Here is a 7,629-nt window from a genome sequence, read left to right on the forward strand (position 1 = left end):
CTCAATCTTTTGGTTGCCAGCACACACTGAGACATGGGCATGGCTAATTTTTCAGCTCATAATTTTACAAGAATATTCAAATTATATCAAGATATACAGCATTCAAAAATAAAAGTACAAAAGAGAAAAGGAACACTGAGATCTCAGGTGAGTCTGAAAATAAAATCTCTTAAATATGTGAAAAAAAAACAGTAAGGAAATGAAGCATATAAATAGAAAAATGGCCATTGATTGCATCATTGAATGAAATTATTGATTACACAGGTTAAATGAAATGTCTAGTATCTATAGGAAAGAAAAATGATAGTGTAATTCATTGCCTGCAGTTTTCTTATCCTAAACACTGAATGTTATTTTACTTTGTCCTTCTACCTACATCAAAGATGTTCCCCAACTACTGGTGTTTATGTCTGTTTCTCCAAAGGAATTATCAACCACTGGAGGGCACAGTCCATGTATTGCTTATCTTTGTATTTCTCTGAATATACCATAGCTCTTCTTGCAGAAGAGAAAAAGTACATTTTATTGAATCAGATTGAAAGGAAACATTTGATGTGGCTGAATAGCTAGCTAGAAATCCTCTATACTTACAGAGTTCAATTTCATATATGCTAATAGCACATTGACTAAGGCTATATAAACCTAGCACAAACAAGGAAAAGTGCAAGCTTTCAATACAAAATCATAATTAATGGATTAATAAATGGATTCTACCCTACAGAGGATATTTAATACTAGTCGGTATTCTCTTTAAACAAAGCACATACTTCCAAAATAAACATCAGAATCATTTTTTTCAAATTATTTAAATAATTTTAAATAAGTTAAATCTTGCATTGTTAATCATTTGAAAATTCCAGTATATCAAAGTGAATATGTACCATTTCAACAAAAATTAATCCCCAAACTGTCAACTAACTTTATATAACCTTCTTTATTTGGCCTTGAGAAAGGAAAAAAGTACACACACATCTAATCTTATTATTCAGCTTTTGACCTTATTTTATTTAATTATTTATTTTATGTTTATAATGAATCTCTTTTATTGTAGATGAGTCTCTTTTCCCCTGTAGTGGCTCATTGAACTGATAGTTTTGACATTTCTTCCTCAAAAACATGAATAAAGTGTCATCATAAAATCTAATTTACAACTGTCCTACATTTCAATACAACTGTTTCTATACACTCGATTTAGTTATACCACTTGTTAAATAAATTTGCATGTCATATGTGAGATTTTTGATGATGAAATGTATTCTATGAGAGACTCAATTGTTAAAGTGTTATGTTCATCAACTTGAGATTTCAAAAGCAAAAATCAACATCCTCTTTCACTTCATTTTTTCTGAAGAACAATTTTTGAATTCTTAGATAGCAAGGATTATACTCCTCATTTCAGAAAAAAAAAGCGTTAGCAAAATGGTATGTTTTCAGTATTAGACTAAATGTTGTTTATGTTTAGAAATGAACTCTGAATATTATCTCTCTCTCAAATGCATATAGTAGATAACTATAATACTAACTGCCAGATATTATTAAATCATTATAAATTTCATTAAATGGCACAAATTTCACTTTTATTCTACCAGTTGGAAAATCTATTACCAAGAGGTTTGAAATGACTGTTGGATGATTTAGTAAATTGTGCTTTAGTTACTTAAGATACATTAGAAGTAACACCAATTTCTTCATTCTAGAATGCTTGCCTGGGAGTAGAACTGGCTTCTAACAATGGATCTATTTCTACTGATTTAAAATTGTGAAGGTCTCACTTGCTTACCTGCAAAATGTCAAGTATAACATTGGTCACTTGGTTCTGGCTTGAAGTAAGCAGTGTTTAAGGTTCACAAAAATACTTTTCATATTGTGAGGTACCCAAAATGTGTAAAGTAACACTGCTAGATATTGTGTATGTCTGGAGGACGGAGCAGGTCAATGTTTGAAGCCATGCAATGGAACTCTGTGAGGACAAAGGATAGAGAAGGCTTTGGACAGCTGAAGAACACAGCCTGAAACTGGGAATCAGAAAGGAATAGGAAAGATTGAACTTAGAGTGTGACCTCCAGGTGAATTTTCTTTCTTCTCTTCAGTTCAGTTCAGTTCAGTCACTCAGTCGTGTCCGAATCTTTGCGACCCCATGAATCGCAGCACGCCAGGCCTCCCTGTCCGTCACCAACTCCCGGAGTTTACTCAGACTCACGTCCATCAAGTCAGTGATGCCATCCAGCCATCTCATCCTCTGTCGTCCCCTTCTCCTCCTGCCCCCAATCCCTCCCAGCATCAGAGTCTTTTCCAATGAGTCAACTCTTCGCATGAGGTGGCCAAAGTACTGGAGTTTCAGCTTTAGCATCATTCCTTCCAAAGAAATCCCAGGGCTGATCTCCTTCAGAATGGACTGGGTGGATCTCCTTGCAGTCCAAGGGACTCGCAAGAGTCTTCTCCAACACCACAGTTCAAAAGCATCAATTCTTTGGCGCTCGGCTTTCTTCACAGTCCAACTCTCACATCCATACATGACCACAGGAAAAACCATAGCCTTGACTAGACGAACCTTTGTTGGCAAAGTAATGTCTCTGCTTTTGAATATGCTATCTAGGTTGGTCATAACTTTCCTTCCAAGGAGTAAGCGTCTTTTAATTTCATGTCTGCAATCACCATCTGCAGTGATTTTGGAGCCCAAAAAATAAAGTCTGACACTGTTTCCACTGTTTCCCCATCTATTTGCCATGAAGTGATGGGACCAGATGTCATGATCTTCATTTTCTGAATGTTGAGCTTTAAGCCAACTTTTTCACTCTCCACTTTCATTTCTATCAAGAGGCTTTTTAGTTCCTTTTCACTTTCTGCCATCTTCTCTTATGCATATATAATTGTAACTTATGCTGTACCTAACCTTCCACTTTCACTTGGAGGTCTGAAATCAGAAATCTCTGGACATTTCACAGTGTTTCACTTTATCTCTTTCAGTTCAGTTCAGTTCAGTTGCTCAGTCATGTCCGACACTTTGAGACCTCATGGACTACAGCATGTCAGGCCTCCCTGTCCATCACCAACTTCCCGAGTTGACTCAAACTCATGTCCATAGAGTCCATGATGCCATCCAACCATCTCATCCTCTGTCGTCCCCTTCTCCTCTTGCCTTCAATCTTTCCCAGCATCAGGATCTTTTTCAGTGAGTCAATTCATTGCATCAGGTGGCCATGGTATTGGAGTTTCAGCTACAGCATCAGACCTTCCAATGAATATTCAGGACTGATGCCTTTAGGATGGGCTGGTTGGATCCCTGCAGTCCAAGGGACTCTCAAGTGTCTTCTCCAAGACCACAGTTCAAAAGCGTCAATTCTTCAGCACTCAGCTTTCTTTATAGTCCAACTCTCACATCCATACATGACTACTGGAAAAACCATGGCCTTGACTAGATGAACTTTTGTTGGCAAAGTAATGGCTTTGCTTTTTAGTATACTGTCTAGGTTGGTCACAACTTTTCTTCCAAGGAGTAAGCATCTTTTCATTTCATGGCTGCAGTCACCATCTGCAGTGATTTTGGAGTCCAAAAAAAATAAAGTCTGACACTGTTTCCACTGTTTCCCCATGTATTTGCTATGAAGTGATGGGACCAGATGCCATGATCTTAGTTTTCTGAATGTTGAGTTTTAAACCAGCTTTTTCACTCTCCTCTTTCACTTTCATCAAGAGGCCCTTTAGTTCTTCTTCACTTTCTGCCATAAGGGTGGTGTCATCTACATATCTGAGGTTATTGATATTTCTCCTGGCAATATTGATTCTAGCTTGTGCTTCCTCCATCCCAGAGTTTCTCATGATGTACCCTGCATATAAGTTAAATAAGCAGGGTGGCAATATACAACCTTGGCGTACTCCTTTTTCTATTTGGAACCAGTCTGCTGTTCCATATCCAGTTCTAACTAATGCTTCTTGACCTGCATGCAGATTTCTCAGGAGGCAGCTCAGGTGGTCTGGTATTCCCATCTCTTTAAGAATTTTTCACAGTTTTTGTGATCCACACAGTCAAATGCTACGACATATTCAGTAAAGCAGAAGTAGATGTTTTTCTGGAACTCTTGCTTTTTTGATGTTCCAATGGATATTGGCAATTTGATTTCTGGTTCCTCTGCCTTTTCTAAATCTACCTTCAAGTTCCGTAAGTTCATTGTTCATGCAGTGTTGAAGACTAGCTTGGAGAATTTGGGCATTACTTTGTTAGCGTGTGAGATGAGTGCAACTGTGTGGTAGTTTGAGCATTCTTTGGCATTGCCTTTCTTTGGGAATTGAATGAAAATTGACCTTTTCCAGTCCTGTGGCCACTGCTGAGTTTTTCAAATTTGGTGGCATATTGAGTACACCACTTTCACAGCATCATCTTTTAGGATTTGAAATAGCTCAACTGGAATTCCATCACCTCCACTAGCTTTGTTCATAGTGATGCTTCCTATGGCCCACTTGACTTCACATTCCAGGATGTCTGGCTCTAGGTGAGTGATCACACCATCATGATTATCTGGGTCATGAAGATCTTTTTTGTGTAGTTCTTCTGTGTATTCTTGCCACCTCTTCTGAATATCTTCTGCTTCTGTTAGGTCCATACCATTTCTGTCCTTTATTGTGCCCGTCTTTGAATGAAATGTTCCCTTGATATCTCTAATTTTCTTGAAGCAATCTCTAGTCTTTCCCATTATATTGTTTTTCTCTATTTATTTGCTCTGATCACTGAGGAAGGCTTTCTTATCTCTCCTTGCTATTCTTTGGAACTCTGTATTCATGTGGGTATATCTTTCTTTTTTTCCTTTGTCTTTTATTTCTCTTTTTTTCATAGCTATTTGTTAGGCCTCCTCAGACAACCATTTTGCCTTTTTGCATTTCTTTTTCTTGGGGATGGTCTTAATTACTGCCTCTTGTACAATGCCAGGAACCTCCATCCATAGATTTTCAGGCACTCTGTCTATCAGATCTAATCCCTTGAACCTATTTGTCACTTCCACTGTATAATCATAAGGGATTTGATTTAGGTCAGGAGATCAGCCCTGGGATTTCTTTGGAAGGAATGATGCTAAAGCTGAAACTCCAGTACTTTGGCCACCTCATGCGAAGAGTTGTCTCATTGGAAAAGACTCTGCTGCTGGGAGGGATTGGGGGCAGGAGGAGAAGGGGATGACAGAGGATGAGATGGCTGGATGGTACCACTGACTCACTGGACGTGAGTCTCAGTGAACTCTGGGAGTTGGTGATGGATAGGGAGGCCTGGCATGCTGCGACTCATGGGGTCGTAAAGAGTCGGACACGACTGAGCAACTGAACTGAACTGAAATGAATGGTCTAGTGGTTTTCCCTACTTTCTTCAATTTAAGTTTGAATTTGGCAATAATGAGTTCATGTTCTATGTTATATTCAGCTTCCAGTATTGTTTTTGCTGACTGTATAGAACTTTTCCATCTTTGGCTGCAAAGGAATATAATCAATCTGATTTTGGTGTTGACCATGTGGTGATATCTATGTGCAGAGTCTTCTCTTATGTTTTTAGAAGAGGGTGTTTGCCAAGACCAGTGCATTCCCTTGGCAAAACTTTATTAGCCTTTGCCCTGCTTCATTCTGTACTCCAAGGCCAAATTTGCCTGTTATTCCAGGTGTTTCTTGACTTCCTACTTTTGCATTCCAGTCACCTATAATGAAAAGGACATCTTTGGGGGGTTTCCTTCTAGAAGGTCTTGTAGATCTTCATATAACCATTCAAGTTCAACTTCTTCAGCATTATTGGTCAGGGCATAGACTTGGATTATTGTGATATTGAATGATTTGTCTTGGAAATGAACGATCATTCTGTCATTTTTGAAACTGCATCCAAGTGCTGCATTTCGGACCCTTTTGTTGACTGTGATGGCTACTCCATTTCTTCTAAGAGATTCTTTCCCACAGTAGTAGATATAATGGTCACCTGAGTTAAATTCACCCATTCCAGTCCATTATAATTTACTGATTCCTAAAATGTCTATGTTCACTCTTGCCATCTTCTGTTTGACCAGTTCCAATTTGCCTTGATTCAGGGACGTAACATTCCAGGCTCCTATGCAATATTGCTCTTTACAACATCAGACTTTACTTTCATCACCAGTCACATCCACAACTGGTTGTTGTTTTTGCTTTGGCTCCATCTCTTCATTCTTTCTGAAGTTATTTCTCTACTGATCTCCAGTAGCATATTGGGCACCTACCGACCTGGAGAGTTCCTCTTTCAGTATCCTATCATTTTGCCTACTGTTCATGGGGTTCTCAAGGCAAGAGTACTGAAGTAGTTTGCCATTCCTTTCTCCACTGGACCACATTTTTGTCAGAACTCACCACCAGGACCCGTCCGTCTTGGATAGCCCTCCTTGAAGTGAAGTGAAGTGAAGTGAGTCACTCAATCATGTCCAACTCTTTGCGACCCCATGGACTGTAGCCTACCATGCTTCTCTGTCCATGGGATTTTCCAGGCAAGAGTACTGGAGTGGGTTGCCATTTCCTTCTCCAGGGGATCTTCCTGACTCAGGGATCGAACCTGGGTCTCCCACGTTGTAGACAGATTCTTTACCATCTGAGCCACCAGGGAAGTCAAGGCCCTCCTTGGCATGACTGATTGTTTCATTGAGTTAGAGAAGGCTGTGGTCCATGTGATCAGATTGGTTAGTTTTCTGTGATTGTGATTTTCAGTGTGTCTGCCCTTCTGATGGAGAAGATTAAGAGGCTTATGGAAGCTTTCTGATGGGAGAGACTGACTGAAGGGGAAACTAGGTCTTGTTTTGATGGGTGAGGCCATGCTCAGTAAATCTTAAATCCATTTTTCTGTTGAAGGGCAGGGCTATGTTCCCTCCCTGTTATTTGACCCGAGGCCAAACTATGCTGGAGGAATTGAAGATAATGCTAACCTCCTTCAAAAGGTCCCATGCAAGCTCTGCTACACTCAGTGAGCCCAACCTTGCAGCAGACCACCACCGACCCGTGCCTCCACCAGAGACTCCTGGACACTCACAGGCAAGTCTGGGTCAGTCTCTTGTGGGGTCACTGTTCCTTTCTCCTGGGTCCTGGTGCACAGAAGGTTCTGTTTGTGCCCTCCAAGAATCTGTTTCCCCAGTCCTGTGTAAGTTCTGGGGGCTCTATGGTGGGGTTAATGGCTACCTCCTCCAATAGCGCTTATGTCATACCCAGGTCTACTGCACCCAGAGCCCCTGCCCCTGCAGCAGTCCACTTCTGACCTGTACCTCCTCAGGAGACACCCAAACACAGTACTATCTCAGTCTCTGTGGGGTACTGGGTCCTGGTGTATACAAGATATGTTTGAACCCTCTGGCGGGTGTGCAGTTTGATTCTGAAGGTGATTTTGCCCCTCCTACCATCTTGCTGGGGTTTATCCTTTGCCCTTGGCCCTGGGTTATCTCCTCAAAGGTTGCACAGCTGCCACTCCAGCACGGCACAGCTGTCTCTCCAATGCCTACCATCTAGCTGGGGCTTCTCTGCCCTTGAATGTGGGGTATCTCCTCACAGTCGCCCCAGTGCTGCACAGCTGTTGAATCATTTACCAAGTCTTATCAATTTTATCTCTGGAAAGGTTTTTTTTTTTTTTTTTTTTTTAGTACAAAA

Source organism: Bos taurus, chromosome 17 (genome assembly GCF_002263795.3).
Source record: "Bos taurus isolate L1 Dominette 01449 registration number 42190680 breed Hereford chromosome 17, ARS-UCD2.0, whole genome shotgun sequence".
Lineage (NCBI taxonomy): Eukaryota > Metazoa > Chordata > Mammalia > Artiodactyla > Bovidae > Bos > Bos taurus.